Source organism: Crinia signifera, chromosome 3 (assembly GCF_055691185.1).
Source record: "Crinia signifera chromosome 3, ASM5569118v1, whole genome shotgun sequence".
NCBI classification, from domain to species: Eukaryota; Metazoa; Chordata; class Amphibia; order Anura; family Myobatrachidae; genus Crinia; species Crinia signifera.
The window spans coordinates 294,193,707-294,212,412 of record NC_139219.1 but is presented as its reverse complement, the minus strand read 5'-3'; positions in this window follow the sequence as shown (position 1 = coordinate 294,212,412).

Sequence of the window (18,706 nt, the reverse complement as noted above, 5' to 3'; positions counted from 1 at the left end):
TCCGGTGATGTCAGCTGCCCGCCCCCCGCATGTGTGTCACAAATGCATTTGCATAGGAACACCCAGCATTTTCATGGGAACACCAGCGAAATGCTGGGCGTTCCCATGGGCGAGTACCCCAGCTCACCTTCCCATGCCCCCCCCCCCCCCCGCCCACCATTCGCAATGTTAGGTGCGTGCAGTCTGTTCACCGTGGTCGCACGCACCTGGCGCGGAAATTGCCCTGCATATGCGCAAACGCCAAACATCGGTCCCCGTGCGCATGAACGGCTGCTGCAAATGGACCAGAATATGGGCCTATGTTCACTACGATAGTGATTTAGTCAAGATTGCCTGGCCTGCACACTCTATTTTGGAAAGCGATTTTGACTTAATGGGGCTGCGCATTGGGATCGGCCGCATGTTTAAAATATTGTGATTTGGCTAACCTTCTAGGTGATTTTATATAGTCAAAATTCACCCTTTATTCTCTCTCTTTTTTTTTGGGACACAATACAGATTTAAAACAAAACAGCTGTTGAGATTTTACCTACAGTATGCAGTACAATCACTGCTATGCTATAGAATCATGGATTATTTGCATCTGGTGCAAGTAGTGATTGTTAAATTTACCTATGCAATACAATCACTTCTATGCTGTAGAAGCATGAATTACTTGCATCAGGTGCAAGTAGTTACTGTATTGTTAAATTTACCTATGCAATACAATTACTTCTATGTTGTAGAAGCATGAATTACAGTACTTGCATCTGGTGCATGTAGTTATTGTTAAATTTACCTATGCAATACAATCACTTCTATGATGTAGAGTGTAGAAGCATGGATTACTTGCATCTGGTGCAAGTAGTGATTGTTAAATTTACCTATGCAATCCAATCACTTCTATGCTGTAGAAGCATGAATTACTTGCATCAGGTGCAAGTAGTTACTGTATTGTTAAATTTACCTATACAATACAATCACTTCTATGCTGTAGAAACATGAATTACTTGCATCTGGTGCAAGTAGTGATTGTTAAATTTACCTATACAATACAATCTCTTCTATGATGTAGAAACATGAATTACTTGCATCTGGTGCAAGTAGTGATTGTTAAATTTACCTATCCAATACAATCACTTCTATGCTGTAGAACTATGGATATGGGAGTTTTGGTTTCTTATGGATGATAAGAAGGCAGCGTCACTTCACAGTTAACAAAGTGCCCGATATATAGCTAATACTAATTTTAAAAATGAATAATACTTTAGAAAGTAGCCTAATCTCAACTATTATTCTCATACTATTTTGATATAAAAACCAAGTCATCCTAATTAGTTCACCCCAAATCTGTCTCTAACAAGAGATTTTCTTACATAATAAAATAATCATTCACATCCATGAAACTAGAGGACGTAGTTTTACCAGGTAATCAAGCGGATCTGGGGATGAAGCCAGATCTCATTAGCATCATTCCCAACAAAAATGCAGTAAATTCAAATCTTTTCAACATGAATGAACAAAATGACAAAACTAATACCAGCAGGACTGTACCGGGCAGATCATCCACAGCAAAACACTAGACTTTCATTTATTTTATTTTCAATATGTGTCCATCAGGAGGGATTCAAATACAACATAGCAATGTCAGTGTAAAGGGGCATACAGATGGAGCCCCTCTCATTCAATGCCGGCGCTCGCCACAATGTCCCCGCTGGCTGAGAGGGACTCCATTAGACTGGGACGCATGAGCATCTCACAAGCACGTGCGTCCAAGTCACTCTGCGTCTGGTGGGTGGCGGAACCCTGCCCTTCTCCTCTTCAGGGAGACAGGCAGGGTTAGGGGGGTTGCGAGGGGGCAGCGGCAACCATCTGGGAGCTCCATCTCATGCGCGCATGCCCCCTTCCGATGGACGACGGGGCCTGGCGGCTGGCAGGGGCTGGCAATTCTATTGCCATCCCCCGCAAGCATGAGAGGGGCTCCAACTGTACACAGGGGGTGACCTTCAGCCCCATTTCTAAGTGATCTGACTAGATCTCTTAGAAATGGAGCACTGATCACTCCGTTTGTATGCCCTGCAGCGATGGCAATGTGTGGTCCCACACATCCGTAACGCCCGTGCAGGGAAAGACAGTTCTTACACTGCCTTTCCTTTAGATCATGGGGTTTTGCCTATAAACGATATGTGAAACCCCCACACAGTACAGTTTTTTTCGGATATTGCTTGGTGGTGACTCTGAGGTTGCTATCCATCTTATGGGCATGTTTTTGGAGATTTGCTTAGGTGTTGCAGATTTTTTTCCAAGTTATATATGAGTTCATTGATTTGTACACTCAAGTTGCACTTCTGGTTTAAAGGGTATACAGTACTTGGACAGCAATGAGACTCTCAGGTGTAGACTAAATTTATTGAGTGCATTCGGCATGTTTAGCCTGAATTGTGGCTATGCTGAGACTTGCTCGTCGGCCCCTTTGACTTGATACATGTTATCAGTGAAAATGCATTTGGATTACAAAATATATAATTCTGTCTGCTTTCATCATAGAGTGACTATATTGTAGACATACAGGATATGCATTTTATGGAACACTGATTGCCCTACTTGTGTACCATTAATATCTACATTTAGGGTCTAATTCAGACTGGAATACAAAGCTCAATTTTTTTCTCTAATGGACAAAACCATGGGCCTAATTCAGACCTGCTCACTAGGCACCGTATGTACACTTGCACATCCGCTCACCATCTAATGATTTTTCCACCCTTCGGTATAAAACAAAAGTCTACACTTACTTTTCAAATGGACGCTTTTTGCCGAAATGTCCTGTCCCCTGCCTGTCCCATCCACTCATTGAAAGGACTGTGTTAACAGTCTATAGCATTTCTATAGTTGCGCCCACTGTTTTGTGGACATGCCCATAAAATGCTGGGTGGTTCCTCGCCCACCCATCATTGATCAAATGCCCCAGCTTGGTCGGAGTCCATAGTGTCGGTTTGAAGATATAATTTGTTCTGGACTTCTGAATGTTGTGATCTCGGTCACTCCTGCGTTCCATTGTCCTATACTGTTTGCAAATTCAAGAACGTCTTCTTTGTCTAATTTGGATGGCATCACTTGACCAGGCCCTACTGTACTTGTTCATTAGATATAGACCTGATTGCTCTATGTGTCTTATTGCCTTAAGTCTTTGCTATACAGGTTGAGTATCCCCTATCCGAAATGCTCGGGACCACGAGCATTCCGGATAGGGGAATATTCCGGTTTTTAGAATAAATAGTTTTAGCCATACTTACCTGTCCCCTGATGGTGTCCGGTGGTCCCTCGGCGTCCACGCAGTACCCGGGCGTCCACAGCAGGCCTCCGGCATCTTCTCCGGGTCTCCAGCGGTCCCAGGAATGCATTGCGCGAGTGTGCGCGCGCACCGGTGACGTCACCGGCGCGCGCGCACACTCGCGCAATGCATTCCTGGGACCGCTGGAGACCCTGGAGAAGATGCCGGAGGCCTGCTGTGGACGCCCTGGGACTTGGTAAGTATAAAAAGAGGGTTAGGGAGGCTAAAAAAAAAAAAAAAAAATTCCAATGATTCCAAAAACCACGGTTTTTAGAATAATTCGGATAATAGATATACGGATACGGGATACTCAACCTGTACAGACATCGCTAGCCTTCCTCAATGAATCTAGAGGCAAAACTTATTTTTTTAATATTTATTTTAATAGTAATATTTTCAAACAGAAAAGGTTGTGGTGTATTTTATTTATGGATTAAAACTGTAAGAAATATTTTTTTTCCTCACAAGTTATCACTTTGCACACACTGTAGGCCTCATTTTGTGTGAGGTCAAAATGGGGCCTACTGTACATTCTGTGCAAGCCAAACTGTTTTAGTAATGGGAAAATTTTTCACAAGGTACGGCAGACTTTGCAAACACTGTAGGTCTCATTTTGTCTGCAGAGAGAGTCAGATTTGGGTGATGTGTGTTCAAACTGAAATCTAAATTGCAGTGTGAAAAAATGTAGCCAGTATCTACCCTGCACAGAAACAAAAAACAAAAATTGTTACAATGCCCCTTAAGGGAGGAGGGGGGCTTAATAAAGAGTAAGGGGAGTGAGAGACAAAGATGGTTCCGGGGAAAGACAGATGAGAAAGGGTGGTCAGGGAAAGAGTGTTTCATGATAAAAGAGGAAATGTGAGAGAGAGGAGAAAAATGGTGTTGGATAAAGAGGGGGAGGAGCAAGAGAGAAGAAATAAAGGGAGGGGTATTAGAAGGAGTTAGAAAGAATGCCAGGGAGGGAGTTTGGGGCAATGCCAGTTAGAGAGACAAAGGGAGAGGGGGAATAGAGAGGGGAAAGATGAAATGAGGAGAAAGACTAAGGGCAGAGCAATAGAGGGGGTGTAATAGAGGGGGTTGAGAGAAAGATGGGGCAGGGGAAAGAGAGAGCAAGGGAGAAAGGAGAATTAATGGGGCAGGGGGGAGAGAGAAAGAAAGAGTAGAGAGGTGAGACAGGGGGAGGGTGGGTGAGGGGAGAGAAACAAATTATGGGGGCTGGTGGGGAAAGTAGTGGAGGAGACAATGAGGGGGGGGGAGCAAGTAAAAGAACAAGAGGGGGTGTCGGGGAGAAGGGGAGAGTAAGATACACCCCATCCCCCAATACAATTTTGAACTTTGAACTGTGCCTCTCCTTTAGTATAAGCTACACTGTGTACCTCCAGCAGTGGTGCTAGGACTCCTCAGCAGCGCCAGGACTCCACAGTAGCGCTGGCTCCAGGTCTAAACTGCAGCACCGACTCTCCACAGAAGAGAGGCCCTGGGTCTCTTTGGCAGCTCTGGGGCTCCACAGCAGTGATGGCCCCGGGTTCCCTCTACATTGCCAGGGCTCCTCTGCAGGGTCGGGAAACCACAGCAGTGCTGGCACTCATCTCCAGTTCATCAGACAGCAATACTGTACATCTCTTTCATTTTCGCACCGGGCTGGTCACCAGATCGTGTCGTTGAGCCCTGGCAGTGTCAGAGAGGTAGGATAAGGGGAGAGCACTGGCTCCTTCCTGTCCCTCTTATTTGCGCAAATCATAGTCGCTGGTGGGGAGACATGGAAGTGGGTGAGGGGGTACAGTGCCGCTAACATCTAGTGCCACTACTTATAGATCTAAAGGGTGCATGTGATACCTGGTGAGTACTTGGGCCCCCCAAAGGCCCGGGCCCCATAGCAGTTGTACCCCCTGCACCATCCATAGTTACGCCACTGTCTCTTTGCACATTTGCCACACCTGCAGTGCACCACGGTTTTGTCAATCTTCAAATATTGCATCCATGCTGACAGGTCTGAATCAGGCCCCATGTACGGATTTGATATGCCCTCCCTTTGGCTCTACAAGCCTCCATCTGCCCATTTGGCTCTGCCATCTGTCGTCACAAGCTTTCATCTGCATGTTTGTAGCTGCTTTCTGTCCTAACTTTAATAACTGCCATTTGGACCACTTTGGTCTGCTTTTTGCCCTTCAATCTACCCACTGAACAATCTTTGGATCTCGTATTACATATTTCAATCTCCCTATAATGCTCCACTCAGTGGCGTAAGTTTGTCCCAGTTGCTCGGAGGCAAGATACATAGAGGTTCCTGTGTGTAAGAGAGTTTGACCTGTATTGTCCTTCTTGGAAAAGGAGTCAGGAACACAAGGGATATCAATGGCTTTCAATTAATTGATTCAAACTTACAAGGGAGGAGAGCGGTGCCCCCTTGGGAGCAGGAGCCCAGCGGCAATGACTCCATTGCCTCCCAGAGTTAAGGCCCCCATACACAAGGGCGACTTGTCCTAAGGACAAGTCATCCCCGATTTCCCCTGAGCTTCCCTGGCAGCTCCCCGGGGGAGCTTGATAAGATTTGGCACTTGATGTGCCATTTTTTACATGTGATAAATCGGATGCGATTTATCACATGTAAAAAAACGGAGAGCTAGCGGTCCGTGGGAGTGGGGACCGGTCCGAGGGGGGAGCGGCAGGAGCAGGCTGGGAGTGGGGACCGGTCCGGGGAGCAGCAGGAGCAGGCCGGGAGTGGGGACTGGTCCGGGGAGCAGCACGAGATGTAGCGGCAGGCAGGGAGCGGGGACCGTGGCGCAGATGCAGAGCAGAGAACGGGGGCGCAGCGGGAGAATAGAAAGAAATCCTAGTCGAAAGACTGGGCGGCCGCTGCTTGGCTGGGAACTCAGCCAATCAGCGGCCGCCCAGTCTTTTGAATAGGATGGTTTCTATTCTCCCGCTCACCGTGGGGACTGCAGAGCAGCGGGAGAATAGAAACCATCCTATTCAAAAAACTGGGCGGCCGCTGATTGGCTGAGTTCCCAGCCAATCAGCGGCTGCCTAGTCTTTTGAATAGGATTTCTTTATATTCTCCCGCTGCGCCCCCGTTCTCTGCTCTGCATCTGCGCCGCGGTCCCCGCTCCCTGCCTGCCGCTACATCTCGTGCCGCTCCCCCCGGACCGGTCCCCACTCCCAGCCTGCTCCTGCCACTCTCCAGACGGCTGCACATGATTTATCTTATGTGCAGACCGTCCGACATCCAGATCTGATCCGATGCGCAGGGGACCACGCATCGGATCAGATCAGATGTCATACCCTGCGCAATTTGGCCAATTTCACCCGATTTCTCAGCCCAATCCTCCAGAATTGGATGAAATCGGGGCCAAATCGCGTAGTGTATGGGGGCCTTTACACCTCTGCTCCACTTGTTGGAATGTTGTGTGTTATGATGGACACTGCAGGTTTGAACACTGCTACTGTACATACTGTTGCTGATGAACTAAGGCTTGATTATTGAACTGATTGCTACAAGTTCCGTAGCCATCTGGTAACTACAAAGCAGGTGAGAAACATTGACAAAAAGACATTATACTGTATAATAATTTAAGAAGCATCCTAGTAATACTGTAGTTGGTCCACTCAAGTTAATAGATTACAAGTTATAATTTTCTGTGACAAAGTTTATAATATGTACACTGAATACAGCTGACTTCTCCTGCCCCAAGAGTGTACATTTGTTTTCCATCATTTACAAAGAGGCTGAAATTACAGATCAGTGTTCTAATGCTCTGTGACATCTCGTGCTGGAGGTAATATAAATGTCACTTTCATTTGTAGCTATCGCTATAGAACCAAGTGAAGAATTTGAAAATCCGACCAAACTGCTTGTGCCCATATATCTACTGTAAAAGGGATTTCACCACCAAGGTTCCTCAGACCGGCATACAGACAGACCTAACCAGACGTCTGAGAGCTACCTGTAACCCTACGGCCATCTTGAACCAGATAGGAGGCTTACATGTAAAAGATTAGTAATGCTAATAGAGGAACAGTATCTTTTTTTTTTCCCAGACAAATGCCGGCTAGTCTAATTGTACATATTTATTAAAAAGTCCCTTTTTTCATAGAAAATCAATGGTGAATAATATCCTTTGTTCTGGCAGAATTCCTTCATCTCACTTTACGTTTATCAAGTAGGGGTCATACATAAGAGGTACAAATGCATACTGTATATAAATATATACAAATATACTAGTAAGCCCGCTAGAAGTAAATACTTCGAAAGCATGTCTGCTACCTTGTGATTGCCTTTGTGTTTGTGCATGTGTGAAAAAGATGTAGTTTCACTCACTGCCAACAGATGGCAGTGTTTCAGCTACACAGAAACAGATATAAATATATACAGTATATATATATATATATATATATATATATATATATATATATATATATAAAAACACAGTATGGACCTCGTATTGCGCTAACAAGTATCAATATCTGCTGCTACTCCGATAAGACTCCCCTGTTAGTGGGAGTCTGGCAAGAGGTACACAAGAAAGGGTTTATCGGAGTGCGCTGAATTAAGTACCACCTAGTCACTTTAGTATAGATTTCTTACAGCGTAAGACACTGGTAAAATTTATAACAACAATTTATTGTCCCTTTCCCGAATGAGACGTGGAATCCGTTCACGGTAAAAAGTTCTTTATTGAAACCCAACGTGTTTCGTCAGAACGACTTCTTCAGGGGTAAGACTAAAAGTGGTACAGAAAGAAAACAAGGGGCGTACTTTCAGTATTACATTACATCGCATCAATATCCATACAACAGGTATATTTCATTAGTCCTTATATACATACCAGAATAACTTTAAATGTATGGTTTGATCAATGTTTTGAATTCATACAGGATAATGATAAAATCTAAAATATATTTAAAACAACCAATGATTACAAACAAGAACATAAATGGAAGAGCAAGCAAGAGAGGATATAGGAGGATAAAGACTGGCACTTAGCCAGACTACATACCAGTAGATAGTAAACCAAGTGAAAGCCAAACTGGCTTGGTAATCAGATGTAGTTTGAAAGTAGGGATGAAATCCTTGAATATTGGAGTTCTACAGGGTCTGCAAGCATTTAATTAATCGCTTAATTATGGCCCGCATTATTTAATAGCTGTAATTTCTACAGAGTAATCAAATTAAATTCACATACCCCCAAACAGATGACACAGGGGGAAGCTGTTTTTTAGCTTGGTCTACTGAATGACACCAGTATGAACCCGGTCCTAGACACTGGAGTACTGGAAATCTGAATATCAAATATAACTGTCAATAAAAGGTCTATATAAAAAAGATTTATGAGATACAATAACCAATAGATTGCCTTTGTGTTTGTGCATGTGTGAAAAAGATGTAGTTTCACTCACTGCCAACAGATGGCAGTGTTTCAGCTACACAGAAACAGATATAAACATATACAGTATATATATATATATATATATATATATATATATATATATATATATATATATATATATATATATATATGAAAAAGGAAATAAGAGTTCAGAGTGCGCTACCAGAAATTACACAGTTTTTTTAAAACACAATATGATTTAATATAAAAGCCTTATAGGCAATACATAAAAGTGCAGAAATACAACAGCTTTTTTATTTCAGCAAGTTTCTGTTATTCACTTGGTGAAGCAGGCCCATATGATTTAATATAAAAGCCTTATAGGCAATACATAAAAGTGCAGAAATACAACAGCTTTTTTATTTCAGCAAGTTTCTGTTATTCACTTGGTGAAGCAGGCCCAACGCGTTTCGTCATGGAAATGACTTCATCAGGGGCTTATATGTAACATTTTTGATAACCAAATGGCACTTTGTACAACTTCAATTATCATATACACTGGTCGATTTGTGTGATATACACTGGTCGAGTTGTGTCAATAATACAGTATCGAAAAAGAAACAACATAGAAGCTTGTTTGTACCCGTGATCTAGGGAAGGAGCAACGGCCAGTTCTTTTTAAGGGCCTGATATGCGGGGGTTAATAACCACAGAATAAAGCCTCAAAGTAATTCCTTTGTGACAAAATGGTCCCATATGTGTTAGGGCAACCGGGTGTGCACTCTCTGGAATCCAAAAGCTGAATCCGATTCAGCTTTTGGATTCCAGAGAGTGCACACCCGGTTGCCCTAACACATATGGGACCATTTTGTCACAAAGGAATTACTTTGAGGCTTTATTCTGTGGTTATTAAACCCCGCATATCAGGCCCTTAAAAAGAACTGGCCGTTGCTCCTTCCCTAGATCACGGGTACAAACAAGCTTCTATGTTGTTTCTTTTTCGATACTGTATTATTGACACAACTCGACCAGTGTATATCACACAAATCGACCAGTGTATATGATAATTGAAGTTGTACAAAGTGCCATTTGGTTATCAAAAATGTTACATATAAGCCCCTGATGAAGTCATTTCCATGACGAAACGCGTTGGGCCTGCTTCACCAAGTGAATAACAGAAACTTGCTGAAATAAAAAAGCTGTTGTATTTCTGCACTTTTATGTATTGCCTATAAGGCTTTTATATTAAATCATATGGGCCTGCTTCACCAAGTGAATAACAGAAACTTGCTGAAATAAAAAAGCTGTTGTATTTCTGCACTTTTATGTATTGCCTATAAGGCTTTTATATTAAATCATATTGTGTTTTAAAAAAACTGTGTAATTTCTGGTAGCGCACTCTGAACTCTTATTTCCTTTTTCATCTCTAAACCTACCTGGGTCCCGCCTAACAGGGGATCCTCAGAGTTGCTGCAACAAAACCGTAGTGCGCGGTATCGGGCACCTCTTTGTCTTTTTTATATATATATATATATATATATATATATATATATTTGAACAAAACTATCGGCACTCACTAAATAAATCCTCCAACTGGCCGTGGTGCCCAAGATGCAAGTTCATATCATATCCAAGAATCCAAGAAAATAACGGTATTTAGAAAGGCAGGATAATGATAATAAAAATGGTGTAATCCAGTACTGTACATGAATCTTTCGGGGTATCAGCCCCTTCTTCAGGTTATAGGCTGTAGGTGTATAACCGGAAGATGGGGCTGATACCCCGAAAGCTTGATGTGCTTAAATACATAAATTTTATTATCATTATTCTGCCTTCCTGAGTGCTGTGATTTTCTTGCCTACGATATAGATAAAACATAAAAGACAGGATAGAGGTGCGCTATATCACCAATACTTTTAAACTCAAATTAATCAATAATTTGTAAAAACAAATAAACATTTATTACATTTCAAAATTCATTAGCGTTTTCACAGGTGTTATATGAAAGATCAATCCGCATCCCAACACGTTTCGTCCCTCAGGACTTCATCAGGGACAATGAATAAATCTCTAGAGGCACTATGTCCTCTGGTAGGGGTGGAGGTGATAAATCACTCAAAGCCGAACAAAGTTTTTTGATATTGTAGTCTTAAGTGCAACAGATATTTCCTTGGCCGCCGATTTTACAACTGCTGCACGCAAAACTCCAACAATGTGGTGGTAGGGCATGAATCACTTTTGTCACCAGTAAATTGGCTATAAGCCACTTCTGTCTCCAAATACAACTCTAGTGGGAAACCGCTGTGTAGCACAGGTCCTCTGATATATACACACACACAGATGGAGCAGCTCTCATTCACCAGAAGGGGGCAGGAGATGCACGCGCGCCCCACTCTGACGGAGCCGTCGCTCTCCCTTATGTGGAGACGGCAAGGATTCTGCCACCCGCGGCTGTGTGAAGGGGGTGCATGTGTGAGGCTCACCTGTCCCCGTCAGATGCAACCCCTCTCCACCAGAGCTCACCAGCTCAGGGAATCAGGCAAATGCCTGGGCTGGCTGAGAGACGCTACATCTGCATACTGTATATATATAATGGTGACAGAGATCACATACTGTCCCCACACCACAAGCCTATTGCCCAGTCAGGAACCCTGACCCTCTGCTCTCAACATACATTTAACAGGAACCCACAGGTGTTATTAATTAGCCAAACCATGATTCACATCTCAATGTTGATTTAACAAAAATATTAGAAATCCCAAACAAACCCAATTCTCTTGAAACAATTGGACAGATAACTTTTGTGTTTGGATCAGATGCTGAATTAACAAAATGTTCAGGCATAAACCAGACAAATTTTTTACACTTGTCATTTTTATGTTCTTTTGGGCCAGATTCCCTATATCCCAAATTGTATTGTACATCTGTCTTATGAGTTATTATTGCCTCACAGTCAGCAGCGAGATCTAATAGGAATCAATCTTTAACTCCAAAGCTTCTACTGTACAGTATATCACGTTTTTATATTTATATATTTATATATATATATTTGTTTTACATGGTGAAAGTTGTGTCTTAAGGTGTTACCAATGCGCAGTTGCTAATGCATTATATGGATGGCTTCTCTCGCTTTGCAGGGTCAATGGATCACCTGTCAGCTGTCGCAATCTATCACACAACACAGTCCTAGCATTTATAGTCTCACCGCGCATTAATGTTGACAAGAGGATACATCCGTTAGTTGCCGGTGGTGCAGTGTAAGGATTGTGGTGGTCATATTTTATTATTGATGTGATGGAACAACGTCTGATGTTTCTCTATACGCTGATCCTGATTCCATGGGGGTTATTCTAGTCCATTCTTTCTGACAAAATCCTTCTTAGATGGACAAAACCATGTGCACTGCGGGTGGGGCAGATGTAACTTGTGCAGAAAGAATTAGATTTGGGTGGGGTTTTTCTTCAAAGTGAGATCTATATTAAAGTGTAAAATCATGCAGTCAGTATTTACCCTGCACAGAAACAAAATAACTCACCCAAATCTAATTCTCTCTGCACATGTTACATCTGCCCCCCTGCAGTGCACATGGTTTTGTCCATCTAAGAAGGATTTTGTCAGAAAGAATGAACTAGAATAAACCCCCATGTGAGTAGAAGATTTGCTGCAGATTAAATAATTCCGCACAAAACTTTAGAAATCTCCCAGGTTCTTACCTTGCTAGGAGACGTTAACCTTGTAGCGCTAAAAAATGATTTAACACTTTAATGTTTCATTTGACCCTTTTGAGCAGGGAAGCAGAATTTCATATAAATGACAAGATGCATTTATTTGTGTCGGATCTATCCTGTATATCCTTGGTCCGCTAAGTTTACCTTTCCCCTGGGAAACTTTTTTTTTTTTTTTTTTTATTTTATTTATGTGAAAGATTTGTCTCGCATTTAGTAGCCCTACAAAAGAAACACTTTTAGCGTGCCACTGAAAGGAACATAAAGGCAAGACCATTTTCTTCAAGACCATAAAGGATATATATTATTCATGTTGTTGTTGTTGTTAAAAAGTTTATTCTATAAACAATATCATGACATTAATGTGGATTTTCACCCTAAACAAAGTTTCTCATCTTCAGTTTTTTTAAATTTTTTTAAAATTTAGAATAAATAAAAGTTGATCTGTACTAGGAGGTTCCAAATGAGTAGACTAAAAACGAAGGGACCGATTCAGACCCATTTGGTAGGGTCCGGATTTGGCCCCGTTATCGGTCTGCGCATGTGCGAATATGTGCATGTGCAGACCTCTTGTGCGTACGCCAAGGTGTTCGCACTGTGAGAGGAAAGTTGGGGGCATGCAGGTTGACAGCAACAGGGGAATTCCCAGCGTCTTATGGGCATCCCCCCCCCCAAAAAAAAAATGCTGGTCGGTTCCCTGAGGATGCAGGCTTGGCGATTACTGCTCGAGCCGGGAGGCTGACATCACATGACTTCAGGGACCGCACTGAAATCAGTGAATAGCAGGCGGAATAAAAGTAAGTCTAGACTGACTCTTATTACCGAAGGGGAGAAAAGTCAACTTGATGGTCAGTGACCAATGATTTGTCGGCCGCTTTTGAAGGGAGGGTGGGGTGGGCATTTGTCTGGCCAGAGGGCGGCATTTACCTGTGCACTAGACTGCGATTACACGCAGCATAGTGAACAGGTCTGAATCAGGCATTAAGTTACAACTTCTTGGAACATATTAAACTACTAAATTAACAGGGAATCTATTATATAATATCTGTCAATTTGTATGTATATAACGCTGGGCGAAGTGACAGACTCATGTGGCAAAGTCAAGATCAGGACAGTGAGGAAGGGAGAGGAGGTGGTGGTGGGCAGAGGAGGGAGTTGACAGTGGCAAAGAGGTGTCCGGGGTTGGAAGACTGGGAGGAGATGAGAATTTTGAAGTACGATTCTTTAGCGAAGGAAAGGGCAGCACCAAAGGATGAGAGCATAAGTGGAGGAAGTCTGCCTTAGAGCGTGATTTCCTCCATTGTCACTCAGCAGTGCGTGAGCATTTTTAAAGATATCTGGTGCATTTGGCATGCCATGGTTGAGGTGTTGATTTGCGAGGGTGAATTGTGGTTGGTGGGGTGACAGTGTCAAGTGCAGAGGTAAGGGATGAATTGTATGGGAAATGGCTTGTTCAGGGCCTGAGAGAGAGAGAGAATAGGAGCGAGAAGTGAGTCAAATAGGGAGGACAAAAATGAGGTGTCAATAGCCTCAATGTTAATTTGGTGATGGTAGCCTTAGAAGGTAGAGATGGGGAAGCAGAGAGAGATACGGTAAAGGAGAGCAGGTGGTGGTCAGAGAGGGGGGGGGGTTGGAGAAATCAGAAATATCACAACAATGAGGGAAAACCAGATACAGTGAGTTCCCATTCACATGGGAGGGTGAGGTGGTCCACTGGGAGAGACCAAGTGAAGATGGGAGATTAAGGAGTTTAAAGGCAGGTGATTTTGAGGGGTTATCAAAAGGATATCATAGGATAATGGAGGGAATGTCAGAAGAGAGGAAGTGAGGAAGCCAGGAAGCAAAGATGTCGAGGAATTTGGAGGGCATGCCAGGGGGACGGTAAATGACAGCAACTCGAAGATTGGCAGGTTGGTAGAGGCGTATAGCATGGACCTAAAATGTAGAGAATGTAAGGGATGGTTCTGGAAGAATGAGTTGATAGGAGTAGCTAGAGGGTAAAAGGACCCCAACACCACCACCATAGCGACCTCCAGGTCGAGGTGTGTGTGAGAATGTGAGGCCCCCAGCAGAGAGAGCAGCAGGAGAAGTAGTGTCAGAGAAGGTAATCCAGGTTTCAGTTATGACTAGGAGATGCAGGGAGTTGAAAATGAAAAGGTCATGAGTGGGAACAGCTTGTTGCAAACAGATCTGGCATTCCAAAGGGCACAGGATAGGGAGAATAAGTTAGTGGTTGGTATGTGAATGAGATTATCAGGATTGCTATAGAGTTGAGGTGATATTAATTTAGAATGCAGAGATGTAGAGGTTGTAGTGATTGTGCTGACTCCTGGGCTAGGAAGGGAAACTGTAGGAGGAAGTAGGGCTGAGTGGTGGAGTAGAGGGCCCGTGATGGGTTGAAGTAAGTGGAGTGGGGTAACAGGAGAGAAGGGGAAGGGTAACACAGGGAAGGATGTGAGACAGATTAGAGGGGAGAGGAGGAGATGTAGGAGACTAGGAGAGAAGAACAGAGGATGTACCAGGGGGCAGAGTAAAGAATTAGGCAGACAAGGAGTGTTGGGGATTGTTGTCAGGCAGGACATGGTGTAGATAAGGTAAATAGGGTTTGAGAATGGAAAAGAGGAGTGGTGGCAGAATGATAGATAAAGCAGAAGATTTGCAGGTAAGAGTTATACCAATGTAATTCACAGGTTAATAGTAGAAAGTAGAAATGTGATACAGTGTTTGTTGATGCAAACACTTACCTTTCTAACCCAGTGGATTACAATGTCAAATAAATGATAGCTTTACAAACAACAGTTAAACATGAGCTGGTTGTATAGTGAAGTGAATTTGTTAAAGTTGGTGTATAGTTTGCTGAGTTTTGATAGAGTGGTCTCCTTCAGTTTCACTTAAATGTAGGCCCACATCTAAACTATGGCCTCAGCTTTATGCAATGAGAACATTACTCTACTTACTATGGCATGACCAAGGCTATTGATGACTAAACAAATGTAGTCTGGGTTTATATACTGTAGTCCCACACTGAAGAGAGCATGTGTCTGTCTTATGGCCAGGCATAACAATGCACTTGTACATAGATATGAACATGGACATGAGGTGGAACCACAGGTGGCTGCATGACAGAATCAATATCTTCCTCATTATCTCCTTCAAGTCCAATATATTTACTGTTGTTATCCTGTCTAACAGCAGCTTCTAATTTTCCCATTTGCTGTCAGAGAGCTGATATTGCTACATAATACTGTATTGGGGGTTTGAAATGTTCAGAGTTCAAATTTTTTTGGTATTTCACCCAATTCCATTGTCTACTCCTGTCTCACTTCCTCTCCCCTGCAGATGGGAGCCTGTCTACCTTTGACTCACTGCACATGCACTCCTGTCCCTTTCTCTCCCTGTAAATGCACTTCTGTTTTACCTCTGCTTTCTGCAACTGTACTCCTGTCTTCCTTCCCCTCTCTGCACACCAGGCTCCCTTCTTTTTTCTGCTCATGCACACCTGTATCCTGCAAGTTCCTGCTGAAAAATAACACTGCCTGTCTCCCCTCCACTCTCTGTCATGCATGCTTGTCTCCTTTCCTCTTCCTATCATGCACACCTGTCTCTTCTCCTCTCCCTGAAAATGCATTCCTGTCTCTCTTCTTCTCTCCTGCACATGCACTCCTGTCTCCCTTCTTCTCTCCTGCACATGCACACCTGTAACCCTTCTTCTCTGCTGCACATGCACTCCTGTATCCCTTCTTCTCTGCAGCACATGCACTCCTGTCTCCCTTCTTCTCCCCTGCACATGCACTTCTGTATTTCTTCTTCGCTGCACATGCACTCCTGTCTCCCTTCTTCTCCCCTGCACATGCACACCAGTCTACCTTTCTCTCTCTGCACATACACTCCTGTCTCCCTTGTTCGATGCACTTCTGTCTCCCTTCTATGATGCACATGCAGGCCTGTCTCCCTTCTACACCACTGCACATGATCTCCTGTCTCCCTTCTACTCCCATGCACATGCACTTCTGTCTTCCTTCTTTTCCCCTGCACATGCAATCTTGTCTCCCTTCCTCTCTGCACATGTGCTCCTTTCTCCCTTCTTCTCTATGTAAATGCATTCCTGTCTTCCTTCTTCTCCCCTGTGAATGAGCTCCTGTCTCCCTTTTTCTCCCTTGCACATGTACTCCTGTCTCCCTTCTTATTCCTGTCGTGCACACTTGTCTCCTTTCCTCTCCCTGTCATACACGCATGTCTCCTTTTCTCTCCCTGCACATGCACTCCTGTCTCTTTCTCCTCCCCTGCACATGCACTCCTGTCTCTCTTCTCCTCCCCTGCACATGCACTCCTGTCTCACTTCTTCTCCCTGTCATGCACGTCTGTCTCCTTTCCTCTCCCTGTCATGCACACCTGTCTCCTTTCCTCTCCCTTTCATGCACACCTGTCTCCTTTCCTCTCCCTGTCATGCACACCTGTCTCCTTTCCACTCCCTGTCATGCACTCCTGTCTCTCTTCTCCTCCCCTGCACATGCACTCCTGTATCCTATCCTCTCCCTGTCATGCACGCCTGGTTCCTTTTCTCTCCATGCAAATGAATTATCTTCTCCCTACTTCTCCCCTGCAAAAGGACTCCTATACAACTTCATATACATTTCTCTGTTACCTGACAAATTGTCCTTTTCTGCAGCTTCCTGCTTATGTTTTCTCCGCTCTTACACGTCTAATAAAACACCTGTTCACATACTGGCCTCAGCCTGAGATTTTGTACATCTAATATTTAGCTAACTTATTTATAGCCTCCTTCTGCCTAACTAGACAAACCACTTTATCTCTAGTGTGATTCTATTACCTAAAGCCAGTGTTTGGAGGCTGCATGAATTCCAGTGTCTTTATTGTAACACATCCAAAAGTTTTATTATCTTCATATAATTCATATTGTAAGCAATAATACATAACTGGAGTTAAAAATCTGAAAATGGATGTTTTTAGAATTTATGCAGCTAAGGATTATACTTTTTACTGTTATATCTAATATATATTTTAGTTATATTATTGTGACTATTTCTGACATTTATATTACATTTTGCAAATTTGCTACACGACACTTTTTGTTCTATTTAATGATATATGGAACATGCGGTAGACTTTGGAAAAGACCGGGCCACCTCCAGACAAAGAGGTGTGCTCTCAGCCATGAGGAGGAGGTGTAGGGGCAATGGTAACAGCTGCCAGGCCCCTGTGGCTATTCTACCAAAATGTACAGTATGTTTATCTAGGGCTGGCTCTAACATTAGGCAGCTACCTAGGGTTTAGGGAGGTGCAACCAAATCTGCCTATCATCTGCCTATGAAAAAGACATCTTTGTTGCAATTAATACAGGTGGTGGCTGTGAAACTTCTAAGATGCCATCTTCACACTTTCACTTGAGGTTCTGGAAAGTGTGTGGCAGGTTTGGTGGCAGTGTGTGTGTTTGTGTGTGTGTGGGGGGGGCAGTAACTTCAAGATTTGCCTAAGGTGCTTAGGTGCCTTATACCGGATCTGTGCTTACTATATTGCATTACATTAACCCATAGAGCAGTGGTTCCCAAACTTTTTTGAATCACAGGGCCCTAGAGCATTAAAAACTTTTCACAGCACCCCTAGACTGGATGTTTTTTTATTGAGAAATTCCCCAAAAAATATTAAGTAAATTGTTTTTACATGTCATTTTAGGATCAGTTATGCTGTGAGGGACAGTACTTGCTACTGTTTGTCCACATATGTTATGATTGGCAGCCACTAGCACTGGTTTTGCCTGGTTAATTGATCATAAATAATTTAAATTTGTCCTGGACTTCCAGCCGGGGCAACCCTGCAAGTCTCCTGAGGCACCCCAGGGTGCCACGGCACACAGTTTGGGAACCACTGCCTCAGAGGAACATGTTATCATAGGGGAAAGAGGAGCTAGTTGTTACAAAGTCAAATTGTTACAATGAATCTAAAACCACACTCATGTCATGCAGGGGATAGTGCAACTGGGATGAAGTTTGAATATGTAACCGTCAAAGCTCAGCGAAAAGGCGCTAATGCAGATGTATTTATGTAGTAGGTACCTAGACAAACTCCTATTTCTTGGTCCTGTTGGTACTGTCCCCAGCAGTTCCCCCAGTGATGGGCATCAGCAGGAGGTGGAACCACACGGAAGCTCCGTTCCCAGGTCCCCAGCAGTCCCCCTAGCGGTTTCACCCAGAAATGGGCTGCGGTGGAAGGGGGTAAGGGCACCCAGGGAACCCCACAACGCTGTCCCAAGCAGTTCTCTGGCAGCCAGTAGCTTTCACACCAGCTATTAATCTGTGAAGGTCGGGATTCTGAACGCCGGG